Raw genomic sequence first — 17,346 nt, forward strand, 5'->3', positions numbered from 1 at the left:
AGGTTTTGGGGAGCCATTTCCCTTTCCTCACTCTCCACAGCAGTTATAAATCCATGGATATAGGAGGGGCTCTGGAGGACTCCAGGAAGCTGCCCCAAAAACAGGTAGTGGGAGGGGATTCTGCCCCTCTGCTCTTGGCTTTGATGAATTAAAATTCATGCAGGGGAAGGCTTAGAGAAGCATGTAATGAAAGCCACACCAAGGTCTGAAAGACAAACAGCATCATTCTCCCTAACTGCACAAAGAAGTGCATTATTGAAAAATTATGCACTTCTTATTAGAGAAAAAAATCTGAGCAAAGCAAGGCTGCAAGGTAGTGAGCCAAAACAGAGCTAAACAACTATACAGAATCAGAAATGGAAAGAAAAATGTTGATTCTCAGAAATTACAAATTGCCACTGTGCAAAAGACATGAGGCTTTCAAAAGTCCAAAGAATCAGCAAGATTACCTGGCTTGGGAACCTCAGCCAAGTTGTTCTGAGTCTATCCAGAGCAATGTCCTGGCTCATTAACTCACAAGCCAGTGCATTAGCATGTACTTCATAGGTTTGAAGTGTTTATCAATTAAATAAACCTCGTGGATGAGCTTGTCAATAGATGAGAGATTTTAGCTTTACTATTTCTGCTCTGCTACTTGGGTGACCTGGAACTTGTCTTCTGTTCAGGGTCCCTGGTCTCCTGTTGGCATTTGTGGCTTTCCACTGCAGATGTGAACATCAGCTCAGGCTCATTGACAGCTCCTTTTGTGTGCAGGACCAACATATTGTCCTCACTGAGAACAAACATTTCTGTCTCTGGATTCACATCCTCCATGACACAAACCCCATTTGGTAGCTGACTTTTCCTTCCATTATTAGAAACATAAAAGTCTGAAAGTTCTATTTCTCTGGCCACCTGATTATTTTACTCTGCCTTATTCTTTCTGTCTCCTTTGCACCTACTGAGAGGTCAAGCTTTATATCCAAGGACTTGCAGAAGATAAAAGATTCCATTAAAGGCTTCTGATAATTCTTTTTTCTCTTACTGCATTTACTTCCTAAAGTGATTGCTGTCTTCTTTTAATAAGCTTTTTTTCTATTTATTTATTATTATATACATCCCAATAGCATTTGATTTTCACAGTCGCTCTCTACCATGTGAGTAATATGTGATTTGATGATAGAGCATTATCATCCATTTTCTGTTACTTTTAAGTAGCAGAATTTTTCTCTGAACATTTTGATGCTTTCGCTGTGTTTCAACCTAATTTTTTTTTTTTCCTCAGTATGTCCAACAGTATTCATTTAATCTTTTCTGTTCACCGTTTACCATACAAATAGCTAGGGAATGCGTGATTCTTAATAAATTATACCATCATTTAAAAACATGTGTTCAAACTTTATGCTGTGATTTTGATGGGAAATCAAATAGTAAAACAAAGGAAATGAAAGTACAGACTGGTTCTGGAGTGGTTGGTAGAAAAATATTTCTCGATCTAGACCAATTATAATGTAGTTATTCATCCTCTTTTCCTTTACAGTCAATGGGACAATGGGACAATTTAGTGATTGATTATTCTGAATTTTCTTTTTTTTTTCCCTCTCCCCTCCATTTATAAAGAGAAGAACTGGGAGTAGTATCAGGCCAGATTTTTTGCTATTGTCCATGAAGGGAAATATGAATAGCTTCTTTTAGGATGGTTGGCCGAAGTTAGGACATGCTATGTGCTATAGCATAGTTACATCATTTTTCTTTTAGATGTATGAGATTTACTGGCAGGACCTGGATCCTTCTGCAGGATTTCTAGTGGGAGATAGATGTGTATTGACATTGCTTAGAGCACTCAGTGTTTGACTTCACTCACTCCTTCCTCAATAACCCAAAAAAGGTGATGCAGCTTTCCCTAATGTGCTTTGATCCCATTTCCAGCCTCCTTACCCAAAGATCTCTTATCTCCAGCTGAAGAAGTCAGAGCTTTCTTCAGTTCTGTCCTAAATTGCTTCCTCTATTGCCGCTCTTCTCACCCGGAAATTTAATTTTTGTTCATCCTGGGGAGCCCACTTCTTCCAGCCTCCTTGCTGTCCAAGTGGCACTACAGCACAAGAGGGATGATCCTGCAGCAGTCCCAAAGCCCCAGGGGGAAAATGACCACAGGAGAGGGAGCCAGGGGTACCCAGGGTACAGGGAGCCCAGGGAAAACCCAGCTGCTGGCCTGAAAGTGCTGAACCTTCCTTGAGTGAGGCCTCAGCTCAGCCAGAATTCATTCAGAACCAGGAAATGTTTTACAGGGTTAGCAAAGGCCAGGTCCTGCACACTTGAACCCAGCCTTTCAAATCTAATCTGCTCACTGCAGAGTATGAAGACACTTAAATTTTGTGAAGAGCAGTTATGAGAGCTCTTTTAAAACTGACAATGTATGTCTTCATAAAGCTGTATCAAAAACTTGTGCTCATGCTTTCAAAAAATCATGTCCTGAAGCACTTTGGTGCTTCAGCACTTCCGGGTGATTGGAAAGGGCTGGGAACACATGGCCTCAGTACTCATCTTCTGAGGTGCCTTTCTGTCTGACTGGTTCTGTGTTTCTCTGAAAATGCTAAAATATCTAGAATTCAAGGCCAGCAAAGCTGCAGAATGCATGTCCCACTCAAAGAGTACAAAAAAAAAAAAAAAAGGTTTAGATTTTACCCCTGATTTCTATGGAAAACATCTGAGTCTTTCTCATTTTCCAATCATACGTCAGACTGAATTTTGGCCACTCTTCGCTGTGGAGTTGTTAATATCCAAACCAGTTGGGCTGATCATGGTGTTCTGGGCTAGCAGAATGCTGGCTGTGTTACCAGGGTATGTTCCAGGAGAGTGTGCCATGCCTTAGAGTATTAAAAGATCCTTATAACAGGCATGAAAAAGTTAAAAAAAACAATGTCACCATCTGCACCTAAACCAAAAATTTTCCAGTTGACTTCTCACTTTTCTATTTTCCTCTGAAAAATCTGAGAAGCCCAGCTGATTTCTTAGATGCCATGAAAAGAGATTCTTGATACAGCCATATAAGTCTGCACTTGAATTGCAGCTTAAAAATAAAAAGTGACAGCCTTATCAGCTTGTTTGATGTGGCATTCAAACTGAAAGCTACAGCTCCCTCTTCAAATGTTGATAGTGAATTGTTGGAGGGGGAGAAATCTCTGCACTCATAGGGAGAGAAACTCATGCCAGTCATGTCAGAGCATCAGGAAATGTTATGGGATCTGGAGGAAATCTGCCAAAAGTTGCACACTATCGCGTTTTAAATACTCAGCTATTCCTTAGTGGTGTGGTCTGGAGATCTTTAAATTCTGACTTAATTAGAAAAAAACAAAGCATAAATAAATGGTCTCAATGTGGCCACATTTTTAGCAGAAAGGGATATTTTAGTTATCATGAAACATTAATTCCCCTTTTGTGCATTTTTATATTAAAACACTAATGAATTTGTATGCCAAAACAAACTGCCCTTAATTATTCATGATATATAATTCATTAGGCCTCAGAGGGAAAGGGGAGGTCATGTGACGAGCATGAGTCTCATTAACATGTGTGAAATGATAATGAAATTAGCAACGGATGGACAACAAATTGGAAGCAAGTTTCTTGTAACTGGAGGGAAAGAATTGCTGGAATTTTTTTCTGCCTAACGTTTTTTGGTGAGCTTTATGGGCAGGACAACTGCAGCAAGTGTGGCAGCCTCCACACTGTCCCCAGACAGGGCTGCTGTGACAGGAAAGTGCCACATCTGTGTCTGTCCTGCTCTGTAGCTGAGGAAATGGCTGTGGAGCAGGTGCATTGCTTTCATTATGCAGAGGCTGGGAATGGCCCATGGGGCTTCTTTAGTGGAAACCTCAGAACATCCAGATCATTTCAAAAACATCCAAACTTGTAGACATCAGATTTCTGGTCAACCTGTAGCAGAGTGCTGCAAGAACCAGAAGCTGTAGGATGCTTCTAAAATCAACTTTCTGCAAATGAGCTTTTCCTGGTGATTATTCAAATGAGCTTTTCCTGGTGATTATTCAATCCTTCAGCAGCTGGAGAGGCACTGGAATGTTTGCACAGAATGTACAGCACAAGCCTCTATGGCTGGAGCTGAGCTAGGTTTTAGGTTATTTCGTGAGCTGATCAAGTTATTACTTGATGATAATGTAGCCACATTTATTCCACTCTCACTGCACTAATGTCTTCATCTTGAAACATGTCAAGCATGAATTTAGGACAGGAAACATAAGGGCTGAATAAGGCTGGGAGGCTTTCTTATAGAGATAAAAAAGGGAGAAAAAACAAGCAAAGGACAGGAAAAGCAAGCAAACCTACATAAAATACAGACTGAGTTCACATTTTAGTCCTGTTGCCACTGTGTAAAAGAGAGGAAATATTTGTATTGACAAGGGGAGACTTTGGAGTGTGTTTGAGGGGAATACTCTTGCTTATGGGCTCTTGTACATCCAAAGCAGCAAAGGTACTCAGTTTTGCAGCACTGGGATCAAGACTTTATCCTTTCCTGTCCATCATCCCAGCAGCTGTCAATCAGGGTGTAGTGTGATCTTTCTGGGAATTTTCAATTGGGACAGTCAGTGAAGATCATAACAAGGCCTTGTGACTGCCAGTCTCCTTTGGAATGAGATGCTACCCCTGAGTGCTGCCTTGTTTTCTCCCGGGCTTTTGAGTCCAGGGGAACATGGATACAATTCTATGTATGTGCTGTGTGTTCTGCTCCCTGCCTGGGGCTGACTAACCTCCTCCAAAAAAGCCATCTTCTGGAGGAGTGCAACTCAAATTATGATTCAAATTATGATTGTGAACGAGCTTTCTTAATGCACAAGAGGCAGATTGTGTATGTTTTTATTATAGATAATTTTTCAGTTATGATAAAAGGAGGATCAATCACAGTTATAAAGGGAATATCATATTACCACTGTGTAATCCTCCTTTTATAATAGCAGAGAAAATACATCTCGTGAAAACAGAGTCAGCATTTGCCCAGTATTTAAAATAGTTGATATATTCATGGTATCACAAGTATTCTTCTCTGACTTTAAAGTTCCATAGAGACACATTAGTCTGCTTGGGTCCTTCTCCCAAAATATTCCATGGCCCTGCATATCTTGGGCTCTTTTCTGAAGCGGAATGATTTTTCACATTGCTTGAGAAGGTAAGAAATGAAAGAAAGAAATTATTTTCAGCCATTTTTCCTGCCTAGTGTTATTGTGGGGGGGGGGAGAGGGGGGTGGGAAATAAATATTTTACACTCTTTTCTTTCCATTCTCTTTTGTTCTAATGTGTACCCATTTTTGAACACTAATTCTTTCTGATGCAATTTATTTTTCTGGTTCTTTGTGATGGGATATAGCTATCCATCACTTAGGGGCTGTGCTGAAAAGTACTGGCTGATGGCTGAAGAGCTCAGGTCATAATCAAAGTTCTTTGATCTTTCTTCAAGGCAAAGGCTCTTTTGGAAAGCAGAACATGACTCTGCAGTCATAAAAAGGGGTTATGTTAAGCTGGATGTTATCAATGGAGTAATATCAACAGTAATGTCATTAGGAGAGAGGGATATTTATCTTTTAATGAAACCAATTATCTAGTCAGTGAATTAACAGCTTTTTATGCATGTATTATCCATTCTTCAGGGTTTCTATTTCATCTTAGGACCTCTTTCATTTTCCTTTGAAGTTTCTAAATGTATATCTTTAGCATGCTTTGCATCCCAGGTGTGACCAGGACTTGCCTTTGGGAGCTGGGTGGTGGAGAGCCAGGAAGATAGAGATGCAGATAATGCAGATAGGGGGGCCTAGGAGGGCTGGTTTGTTTTTGTTTTGTTTTTTTTTTTTTTTCTGACCACTGGAAATGTATTATATAATATTATGTAATAGTATAACTTTCTGCATTTTGCTTTACATTGAAAAGTGAGTGTTAAGAGAAAACATTTTTTAATGAATGGCAATTGTTTTCTTCAAATGTGTTTTAGAGGTAACAGATTAGCCTGGGAGAATACAGGGTTTCACTCCTTGCTTCAGCATGGGGCAGCAGGACCAAGGCATCAAGTGCTGTAGGGATCCTGAGAGCATTTATCACACTCAGTATCTTCCTCTAGCAGACCTGGTTTATTATTTATGGTTTATTATTTTGCACCACCCAATGAGCTTGTGCTTCCTGTAAGGCCAGTTGTTTCCCTCTGGTCAAATTGTCTTTCAGCTGAATGAGAACCATCCAAGGTAACTCCTTCCTAGGACAAGTCTCCCACTGCTCTGTTCAGGTTACAGATATATAATTTTCCACATGTGGAAGGGGTTGGGATGGGTTGATTTTGCAGTCCATGTGGAAAGCTCTGCTGCACTGCACTGTGTTTATAGTCTCCAGTCACACCTTCCTCTCCAGCTGAGTGAAAGGTTTTTGCAGGGAACATTAAGCTGATTTTTAGGGAGTTTGTGAATTTATACACGACCGTTTCTCAGGGTATTGTAGTAAAACACCACAGACATGTGGGCCCTCCTTTGTTTCACATTACTTGAGATATTATCCAATCATTTGGATTGTGTGTGCTGTGGAATCCTCTTGCATCCAGTGAAGACCTTTTTGCTCAGATGTAAGCTTTATTATCCAAGCAGTCCTAAATTCACTTTAGACGAATAGAAATGCCTTCCTGACCTACCATGAAGTACTAGGAAACCAGGACTAGTGAAGCCTTTGTCAATATTTTCATTTACTACAGGCAATTGACTAGAGACCAGGTGGTAACTCTATAAAGATGGATCTAACAGCTCCACATAAACTGTAAATCATGTTGGAACCTGAGATACAGCAGAGTCCAATAAAGTGGATACTACAGAATTAAACCCACACCACCTCATATGGAGTTCTAGATATGCTTCCTACTCTGTTTTAGAGCTGTCAACTTACAACATATCCTCTCATTAAATTCAGCTACTTTTCCAGTCCGTCTCTCCTGTGTTTCCAAGGATGATAGCAGAAATGTGTGTCAGTTCTGTCTGCCTCCTGTCATTCTCCCACCACTCTTACTACACTTCCCACTTCTTTTGCCTTCCAGAGAGCAGGAAGTTCTGGGGGAGGAAAACAAAAAAAAAAAGGCATCACTAAAGAATGAAAGCCACCACAAATCTAACTTACAATCTCAGTTAAAAATACTCTGCCCTGATCTATGACTTTTCTTTGCAAGGATTGTACCTGCAACATCTCTTGCTTTTTGGAACTGTTGAGCACAGCATCCCTCAGTGCTGTCCCTGCCTTTTTTATAGCACAATCTTTCCACTGAGCTGGCACTGGACATCACCCTCTCCTGGGTGTTTCCTAACCTCTCTACCTCCAGACAGGTTGGAGATTAGTTTCTTATGCTGATGGTTCCCATGTCATCTGTACAAACTTTACTCCTATCAGTAATTGATTTGAATACCTTAAACAGATCAGAAAGGTGGTTTTATACTGAGCTTTCTGATAATTCCTTTTCCAGCTGGTCAAGTCCTCACTGCCAGACAAGCCATAAAGCTGTGGGTGAAATATTTTTGAAGCTGTTATAAATAAACACTCGAGTTATGTTTTGTAAATTATGTTGTTGTCTCAGTGGGCAAGGATTTTATCACACTGAGCTCAAATTAAATTCAGTGAAAAATTCAGGAGTGCAGATATAAATCACAGCTTCTTTTCAGGGAAGGAACTGTTGTCTTTGCACAAGAGTGCAGGTGCTTCAGCAAAGGGGATAACTTTACCCACAGAAGTTTTTTGGAGCTGCTGCTTCCTTGAAGAGAAAGGCTGGAAACAAGGTGTCAGACCATGAGCTCCTGTGATCATCCTCATGCTTAAGGCAGAAAATTGTGCTGCTTCCCATAAATCCTTGAGCCAGCTTTGCTTCTTCTGCCTCCCCACAGATTATGAAGTGAGAGTGGCAGTTCCTGCTTCCTAGTATTTTCTCCTTTTCCTTTCTCACAGGCATTTCCTATGCAAAATTTGATCAGTTCCACATAGTGGTACAGGGCAGGTGTGGAATGGAAGCGAGAGAGGAGCAAAAACGAGCTGCTCTCATGGGGAATGGGCTCTGTGTGGAGACACAGGCAGAAATCCCCTCTGACAGAGGGAATGAGAGGTGGATTGAGAAGTTTTTGGGTGAGAGAAGGAGAGATGGAAGTGAAGAGTGCGTGCTTCTAGTGTATCATCACCTGCTTGGAGATTTCTGTGAGAGGCAATCGCAGTTACCATGTGAGAGAGGGAAGACAGATAACACATTCAGAAATAATTGCAGAGCATTTCATTAGCAGTAATTCAAATTATGTTATCTTAGCCTTTGTGCTTAATTATCTGACAGCTTCTGAACAATACCCAGAGAGCTGAGGGGGGAAAATGCAGAGCCAGCTATGGGAGTAATTTAGCATCTTACATTTAATTGGAGTGCTCTGTAGGTTTGTCCCTGGGAGGGTGGGAGCATTTCCCCTTCCCCAGAGATCTGCAGGGGCTGTCGACCTGAGCCAGCCCCAGACACCTCCCTGCACTGCCAGTGCTTTGCACAGATGTGCTTTGGGTGTGAGGATTTCCCTCTCCAGAGGGGCTTTGAGGTGCAGGATGGGAGGGGAAACAGTGGCACATCCTGATTGTCCCTCCTGGCTGGAGGGAATGAGGAAATCTGCAGTGCCTGAAGGCCACCCCTGGCCCTTCTGTTCCCTGGAAAATCTCCTGGAGCCTGGCAGCTCTCTGCGGTGGCGAGTCTCAGCTGGCTTGTGGCTCTCCTGAAGGCACAGCTCAGGCTTAACTCACCTCTGGGAGGGGAGCATCTGATCTGGGGAGCAGGGACAGAGACAGAGCCTGAATCTGGATGCTGGGTGTTCTTTTTGGTCAGTACTGCCAGGGGTTTGCACAAACCCAGTTTCATCTTGGTGTAGCGCAAGCCCTGCCAGTGCTGCCTACAGAGAGGAGTTGTTCCCACTGCTGTGGGTCTCCCAGACCCTGCCGAGCTGCTGTCAGTGAGTTTTTCTCTCTTGCCATTGATATCATTGCTCTGAGAGTAATTATTGCTATATATTGGCCTAAAATGAAGGTTAGGACCTGTGACAACTCACCCTTAAGGGGAAGGAAGCACCATGTCAACATGTGGGATAAACCCCTCAAAACTGAAAACAAAAAAATGAAATCCTGACCCTGCTGTAAATAGCAGGAGGTTCTATTACTGGCTCCAGAGCATCTTGGCTTATACCTATTGCCCAAAACAATATCAGCTCACCTTTGCTCTTCCGTTCTGCAGACAGTTTCAATCTGAGCCTAATCCTCCAGGCACCGTCTAGCCCAAAGTACACACCTTTCCTTTTAATTACTGATCTGCTCAGCTTTCCCCTGGTTTGGGGTTGTGGGTTGCTTCAATAAATAGGATGAAAATATTTGGCAAGAGTGGAATTAATTCAAAGCACAGACCAAAGCAAAACCATATGCAATTTAACTAAAATGGTTGTGGAGAAAGTGGTGTGAAACTACATGATTGCTGCTGTCTTTTGTTAATACTGGTGAGCGCTTGTGCTCTTCAGTATTTTTCTTTCTCCTGCTGAAAGCTTTTCTTCAGTGTTTGCTTTCAGTTCCCTATCTATTCTGTATTTGTTTCCAGTATTTTTGATGGTTTCCATTTGAGAATGGAAACAGGAAACAGGGAAACAAGATGCCTTGGATATGGCAACCACGGTGTGTTTTAGCAGCACCCTCTTCTTCCTTAGGGAATAGAAACCAGCTGCTCATGGTCCCAGACTTTTTCTTTATCTTCCTCTTCTTCAACACCTCCTTTTGTGGGGGAAAAGTCTTCTTGCTTGGATTTAATCACCAAGTTGAGGAGACATTACTCCCTGATATGTTCCTCTGGTGTGTCTTTCTGATTTCTCCTGCAGTACCTATCAGTCACATGCAGCTAAAAATAAACATATTCTCCTTCTCCTCAGCCTTTTCCACTCAACCTGAACTGTGCTGATGAGATGAGAGAACAGGGAAAGTTACCTTGGTTTCTGAAAGCACTGAATAGTATTTCAAATAAACATATGATTTTAAAGTTTCATAAGCAGGTTTTAGACAGGACAGCAGAATTCTGGTGCAGCCTGAGAGCTCCAACCAACCTCACGAATGTCACAGAAAAAATCATAGGGCACTCAATGCTGCTGTTTAAATCTCACACAGACAGCGATCTTTGAATGGACAGCCATGGTCATACTCAGCAACCTTTTCCTGAACATCAATGAAAAACCCAAAACTGTCAAAAATAAAATACATCACAAAAAACCCCATTGTCTGAGCACAGACAATGCCTCTTTTCTGAATAAGTGAAAAACCTCCTGAGTTTTCAGCATTGAATGGATATTTGTGTAGAGCATGTAAGTAAAAAGAGGGAAAGGGGAAGGGAAAGGAAAGAAGCCTGGACATGTGAACAGTATTTTTCTGTTTGGACAACTGTGCATATATTTTCAAGATCACATTATCCTTTTTTTTTTTTAATATTATTACTTAAAAAAAGGATTGCTTCAGAAATTACAGTATTTCTACTGTAATTTTGGAAGCATAATGTATCCTGCAAGTCAGAGAAGGGAAAGAGAGTTTAGTTATTTTATGTCTTTGCTGTCTATTAGTCTTTTCAACTCCTGTGCCCTAAGACAACCTGGCAGATCCTCAACTGTGGAGTCTTTCTGGCCTTGTCTGCATGGGCAGATATATAAATTCAGCCTCTTTCCTCCATATCCTGAGGGAACAGACACTCCCCAGTGCTGCCTGGAAGCCTCTGCTGCTCTAGAGGCACTTTGCTGTAGTTAATATTCAGCATTACCTGTGCACCCCTCGTTTTTCTTGTTTCATGTTGGAATTCGAAATTCAGGGAACTCTCAGAACTTTGGGCCTGTAAGTCAAAGCTTAGAATTAAACACAGGATTTGATCTGAGACTTTGGAAAAGGCTTCCAAACAGGTGCTAGAAACAAGAATGTGCTTTTATTGTTTAAAGCAGGGACACGTTAAGAAGAAGAAAGTTTAGAGTTTCAGAGTTTAAGATATAAAAACAAAAGGAGTTACAAAGGTAAACAAGGAGTTTAGAATGCAGTACTGGAGGTTTGTGTGTCATAACATGATTGGCTAAGTAGCATGAGTTTATAAGAAAAAATATTTAAGGATTGGTGTCAAAAACATAAATGTCCTTGTTGGCAGTGTTTTATTGGTCAATAAATCCTTAAAAGGTCTGGTAACTAGAGGTCTTGTGACCTTCTGAACCCTGCAGTAAGGATGTGAGCTGAACTCACCCTTTCTGCTTATGTAGAAGATAAGAAAAATAAACCTCATCATCAAAAAACACTCAGAGATCCCATCTCTAATTTATTCAAAATTCCTTCCATAATCCCCATAATTTCAGGCACATGCTAGGTTGAAAATATCCCATTTGAGATACATTCAGTGCTTTCCACACTAGCCACAAGCCTCTGCTGTGATTTGGTTTTAGGTTTCCCCTTGCCGATGAGGCAGAGTGAGGGGAGCAGAGGGAACAAGCAGAAAAGTGAAGGCATCAGCAAAGCTCTGTGGTGTTTGACACTGATTTGTTTGGTGGGTGCTTGTTTTGCACCCCCAGCCTGTGCACTTGGGTGAGTGAGGAGGACTTGCACTTGACCCTTCTGTTGTGCATGAATGTCAGTTCCTTTTTTTTTTTTTTTTTTTGCTACCATGGCATCCCACCCAGGTCATGTAATTAGGGGGAAGAGGATGTAAAGGGGACATGTTTATAGCCTATTAACCCCTTCAGGAGAGCAATGTGAAAGGAATAAGAGAAGGAGGGGGTCACTGTGTTGGATTCTTGGTTCTTCCTTTACTGTTTTTGAGGCTGCAAATGAAGTGTCTCTTCCTAGGTACCATCATAATACTATCACCACAGGTAGCCAGGCCTTCTGCCCCTTGAAAGATGGCAAGTGAAGCCCTGAGGTCAGAAAATGTGAAGCAACTGGGCTTTACATCACACTAATGCCTTCATCCTGTAGATAACCTACAAGAAAAACAGGTGGTTTTATTTTTTAAAGTAACTTCTTTGCATCTTTCTCTCTAAAACAATGCCCCTTGTCTTCCCAGAGAATCTGCTTCTATCTGTGATTTCCAAAGGCAGTCACAGTTCTACAACAGCCTGGTTTACAGGAGATTCAGCTTGAACTGCCTGCTGGCCTTATGTAAGGGAGGCAACAATTGAATCTTCATAGTTGGGTTGAACTAGGAAAGTACTTAAAATAGCAGTAAAATCTCTCAGTGTGCACTTTAATTATTAAATTTTGTCCCTCTGCAGAGCAGAGTAATTTCTTTTTGGGATAATTGCCTTTTCGAAGCAATTTTTGCATTAAAGATTCACTGGCTTTTCAGAAGATGCTTCTAAATGCTCCTTATTAAAAATTTAACTTGATTCTTGTCTTTACTCATTCTGCTTTTTACATTTTCTTGCCCACAAAACAGTAGCTTTCATTCTCTTCTAGCCTGATCTGTGTTGCACACACTTGCACATTAACACAAAAAATAATGCATATCTGTTCTTCAGCATTGGTGTCCTGTAAATCCAGGGAGATTCAGGGATAGCTCAGTTCATGTGACCTGTCGCCTCTCAGCCCAAACTCCCACCCTGCAAGGCTTCCTTTCTAAATCAGGTGAGCTGAATTCACTGTATCCCTTTTTGTTTGTGGTATCTCACAGAAAAAAAGCAATACTATGGAAGGACTCTGATTAAATTTCCCAATTTATGCTTGAAGGTGAATCAGCAGCTCAATCTTTTCAGAATCTAGAGATGGATTTGCCATCTCTTGAAGTAAATCTTGGTCTGTCTTTGCCACCCTTCATTGATTGCTGCTGATCCCACCAATGAATTTTTGCACCTCCCAAAGGAAGGAGGAGGAGTTTTGTGAAGGAATTTCACAGAGACCACCAACACACTGGAAACAAAGCTGCTCTCCATATCCACTGAGGAACTCCCTTAAAATAATCCTGGTGATTCCCTGTAAGTAATTCTTCAACAAGGCCTTTCTGATGGCCCAAGTCCGAGCCAGAGTTTTTAGGTGGGAGAGTTCAATCAGAAGAGCTTTTTATCCTGGCTCACATCTGCTAAAATAGATTAGAATCAGTATTTCTTTGTGCATCACAATGCCCCATTCAGGAGACCTGAAGGTTTCTTCCTATCCCTCTATCTAAGTAATTCAGAATTAATGGAATTTTAATAGCCAGAATTTGTCTTAAAGGAAAACATAAAGATGACATTGAATTAAGGGAACTTGAATTTATCTTCCATCTGATAACTCCTTTTGGCAGCTTGTCCTGGTGCTACTCCTTTGATTTGAAGAGAGTTACTCCAGATTTTTAATCATACAAACTGGATAGAAATCATCTCATTGATAAATCTCAAAATTTTAGATTTTTTCCTCCCATTTCCCCACCAGCCCCTCCAGTGGATAACTGAGGCCTTCAGAAAAAAGCAAAGCTTTCAAGGGTAGGGTCCTGGACAGGGAGTTTAGACTAGGAGATAATGTTAAAATTCAGTTGCAACACGCAGCCAAGTTTAAGATAGGGATTCAGTTTTGATATTGCTGAACCTTCATATGTTTGTACTCATGTGATCAGCTAAAACTGGAAAAAAAAATACTGAGACAAACTGATCTTGTGAAATTCTCCCTGCCCTTTCCAAACTGCAAATAAGAGTTTAAAAAAATTAGTCTGTATCTCACTGAGCCTGATCTGAAGCCCAGGTACAGATCTAAGTTTTAGGTGATGATCTCCCACCCCAGAAAGAGAAGAAGGCAGGTTCTGTGGAGCTGTGGTTCAGGTCTGTCTCTCCCTGCAGTGGGCTGCATTCTGTGCTCTGCACAGTCTGCCTTGCCCAGAACAGCTGTGGCTGTCATCCACTAGCGCAGTGTAAAAATGAAGACTGATTGTCTTTCCATCCGTGCAGTTAGCTGCTGTCAGTCTCACATGTGGCAAGCAATTGGTGCAGGGTTTTTGTCCTAGAGTTAGCTGGTTTAACCTTGAATTAAGTGAGTAAACATATAAAACAGCAACTGGAGTTAGCTAGCATCCAAGTAATGTTATCTGCAAAACTCGGTCTCAGCTTCCAGCTGGCATTTCTTGAGGGGCAGCAGCACAATTGAGATTGGCAGGAAGTGGATTTCATGGGCTGAATTCTAGCACAGGAGCCAACTACCTGTACAGTGTGTGAGATACGAATCTTGCCTTTCTCAGTAGCAAAGAGCTTTCTTTTCACACTTATCTCTGGTACGTGTCAGTTTTGGAGCTGATTACAGTCTCTTTTTAGAAGGGTATGGCCTTTTGTAGTCATAGCAGAACTTCATAAACTAAGCAGAAATCTCTTGTGACTGCCTTGGACTGCTCAGACATCTTCACTCACCTTGCTGAGTTTTACTCCAAGCCTCTGTGGTCATTTTCCCAGCCCTTTTTGTCTGCAGCTCATGGCAAGAGAACAGGAAGATGCAGAAGGAAGCTGTTGTTGTGACATTTAGCTACAGGAGTGAACAAACACCAGGTTCAGGCACTCCTGCACTCAGGAGACATCAGCCTTTCACCTTTTGGCTTCCAGCTCTGTGGTTTGTGATGGCTTCTGCAAACAACTTTGTATTAAAACCCTCTTATTTAGTGCTTCTCCATGAGGACAGCTTCAGGCCTGTTGTCAACACATGGCTTTTCTTCCTCTCGGGGGAAGGCAGGGAGTGGCTTTCAGAAGCAGAGTTCTGGCAGCGTCATTTTTTGTCCTGCCCTTGTCCCAGAGCAATTTTGTGAGCCTGGGGCTGCTCTGGTCACCGTGTGAATCCCCAGCTTTGGCTGAGATTGTGCTGCTCCCTCAAAGCTCCATCATCCACTGGCACAAGCGAGGCCATGGGAGCAGCAGGAGCAGCGGGACACTGCCTGATGGGCTCTGGGAAAGCAGCACACCCCAAGGTTATTCCAGAGCCCAGGCTGTTCACTTAATGGGAAACACAACAGCCTGAGCCCATGGAGCAGCTCTTGGCCTACTGGGGACAAAACCCCTGGCCTTTGGTGCTGTTGTTTGTTAATTATCTGTGCTGTAGTACCTCGAGGAGGCCCCATGCTCCCTCGGGACCGTCCATAGCCTGCAGTTTTCGCTCCGTCGCGCTCCGTGGATGCACTGAGGTGACAAGGATCCAATTGTACTTTCAGCTCTGCTGCACTGGCTGCCAGCACATGCTGCAGCCCTGCCAGTGATTTCCTGTCCGAAGGTGTGCAGCCTGATTTAATTGCTAATAGAGTAGATCTGATAACACACAGCACACAGGTACGTGGTTTTAAGACGTGGGAGAAAGGGGCTAGAAGCATAGTAAAAATAGGCTCTCTGAAGAGGTTTCATAATCTAATGCATCTGGACAGTGTACATTAGAGTGTCTGGCCTAAAGATTCATCCAGCATTGTTTTTTTGTAGTATTTTCCTTTGTATTTCTTTAGAGGCTCATACTTTTCTGTTCCTGTCATTACGATTTTGTTGTGCTCCATTTGCTGTCTTGCATTTAGGTTCATTTGCATTCTGAGGGTTTCCAAGTACTTTAAAAATGGTCATTAAGTATATCTTGGCATGTCTTTGAAAAGTATTATTATTAATTGTGTGCTTCAAATTTTACATATCTCCATGGGATATCTTCACCACACAATACTGGGCCTGGAGACTTTTCTTCCATTCTCTTTTCCTCCTTCAGATTTGCAGATCCAGACTCCTCGAGTCTATTGTATTGTGAGCCTGAATTGTTCTCTTTGTCCCTATGATGTTTGAAAGAAGCTGACAGATGAGTTACGACTTAAAATTTAGGTCTGGCTTTAAAAAGATGTGCTAAACCCACCAGTGTATTACTGTGCTGTGGGATCACTTCAAGAGCCCAGTTCTTTTATTGCCAGAACGAGTGAGTCCTTTCTGGCCTCTGTACAGTGGGGATCAGAGATAGTAGAAATAATAAACAGTTGTCAGTGATAAAAATAAAGGAAAATGTGAACCATTTTGTGGTGGACCAGGACTCAGTAAGAGACAGTCTTTTGAAATCTGTATGCAGCAATTCTGTGCTTGGGATAAGCAGTGAAAAATGAAAATCATGTTGTTGGTATCTTTCGTAGGGCACTGCAAAATAAATCAAGCAAAATAGAGGGGGAAAAATTATATGGAATTAATAGAATTGACATTCTAATCGGCTGAGGAGCCAAATACATGATGAAGGAAAAATAGTCGAGTTGTGTGGTAATATTTGCTCATTTTGGATTTATTTGATGACTTTATGCTGAAGAGACAAAAATAAAATGTTCCCAAAATTAGTTACGATAGGCGTTTGAACACAAAAGATGCAGATCCTGAGTCAGGGACACGGACACTGTGGTGCACTGGAAGGAAAAATACCAAAATTCACAGCCATTTGGCTCTGTAGCAACTCAGAGATGCTGAGCTAGGCTGAGCCTAAAGAAGCAGCCACAAACAGGAGGTTTAAAGCTCACCTGGGGACCAAAGGGAAGAACCTACAGTTCCCCTGAAAGGGGGCCAAGCTGAAGGACATTTCTTCCATTTATTTTCCCCCAGCTAATACCCCGTTTCCTGTCAGTTCTGTGCCAGAGCTCACTTTGCTGACTGCAGCGAGACGGTCAAGATTCAGATTTCCATTTTCCAATGCTTTGCCTGCTTTGGAGGAAAGCACAGGCATAATCCATCATTGGTCCAGGGATTCAGCTGGTCCTAATAGCCCTGTGTATGAGCACTCCAGGAGAGCTGAATGTTGGTTTCCAACCCTGGGGGAGCCTCCTGAGTCTGCCCTTCAAATACTTCTATTTATACATTGATTTCAGTTTATAGTAGGAGGCGAGGATGTGAACAGGTCACCGAGCTCCCACATCACCTCCCGCATGGCCTGTGGTTTGTGAGCCATAGACCAGGGCTCAGTAAAACCTGGGCAGGATTCAGTTTTGAAAAAGCACAGGGAAAGGGATCAAGAAGGCTCTAATTCTCCAGCATAACGTTTCCCTCTCCAGAAAACAGGCTTTCTGACCACAGTGACAAGCAGGGTTTGGGATATGCTGTGGTCTTTGCTGCTGTAACTCATTTCCGTACTGCTTCCAAGGCTGCAGCCCCCGTGCTGTTCCCCATGCTGGGATCTGTGCCCGGGGATGGGAGGTGATGGGGCAGGCTCTCTGGTCTCAGCTTTCCTGAGGACAGATCCAGCTGCATTTTGTATCTGCTGTCAGTGTTACAAAAAGCAAACTCTCAGAGCATCCATGGGATCCTGGAAGCTGTCCCCCACTGTCAGTGTTACAAAAAGCAAACTCTCAGAGCATCCATGGGATCCTGGAAGCTGTCCCCC

The 17,346-nt window shown here is 42.2% G+C and overlaps 1 long non-coding RNA gene across 1 annotated transcript in view; it reads left to right on the forward strand.

Moving 5' to 3' along the window:
- The window catches only part of LOC119707920, a 118,750-nt gene that overhangs the window by 56,860 nt on the left and 44,544 nt on the right, over positions 1-17,346 (forward strand). The window lies entirely within an intron of this gene.

Source organism: Motacilla alba, chromosome 1A (assembly GCF_015832195.1).
Source record: "Motacilla alba alba isolate MOTALB_02 chromosome 1A, Motacilla_alba_V1.0_pri, whole genome shotgun sequence".
NCBI classification, from domain to species: domain Eukaryota; kingdom Metazoa; phylum Chordata; class Aves; order Passeriformes; family Motacillidae; genus Motacilla; species Motacilla alba.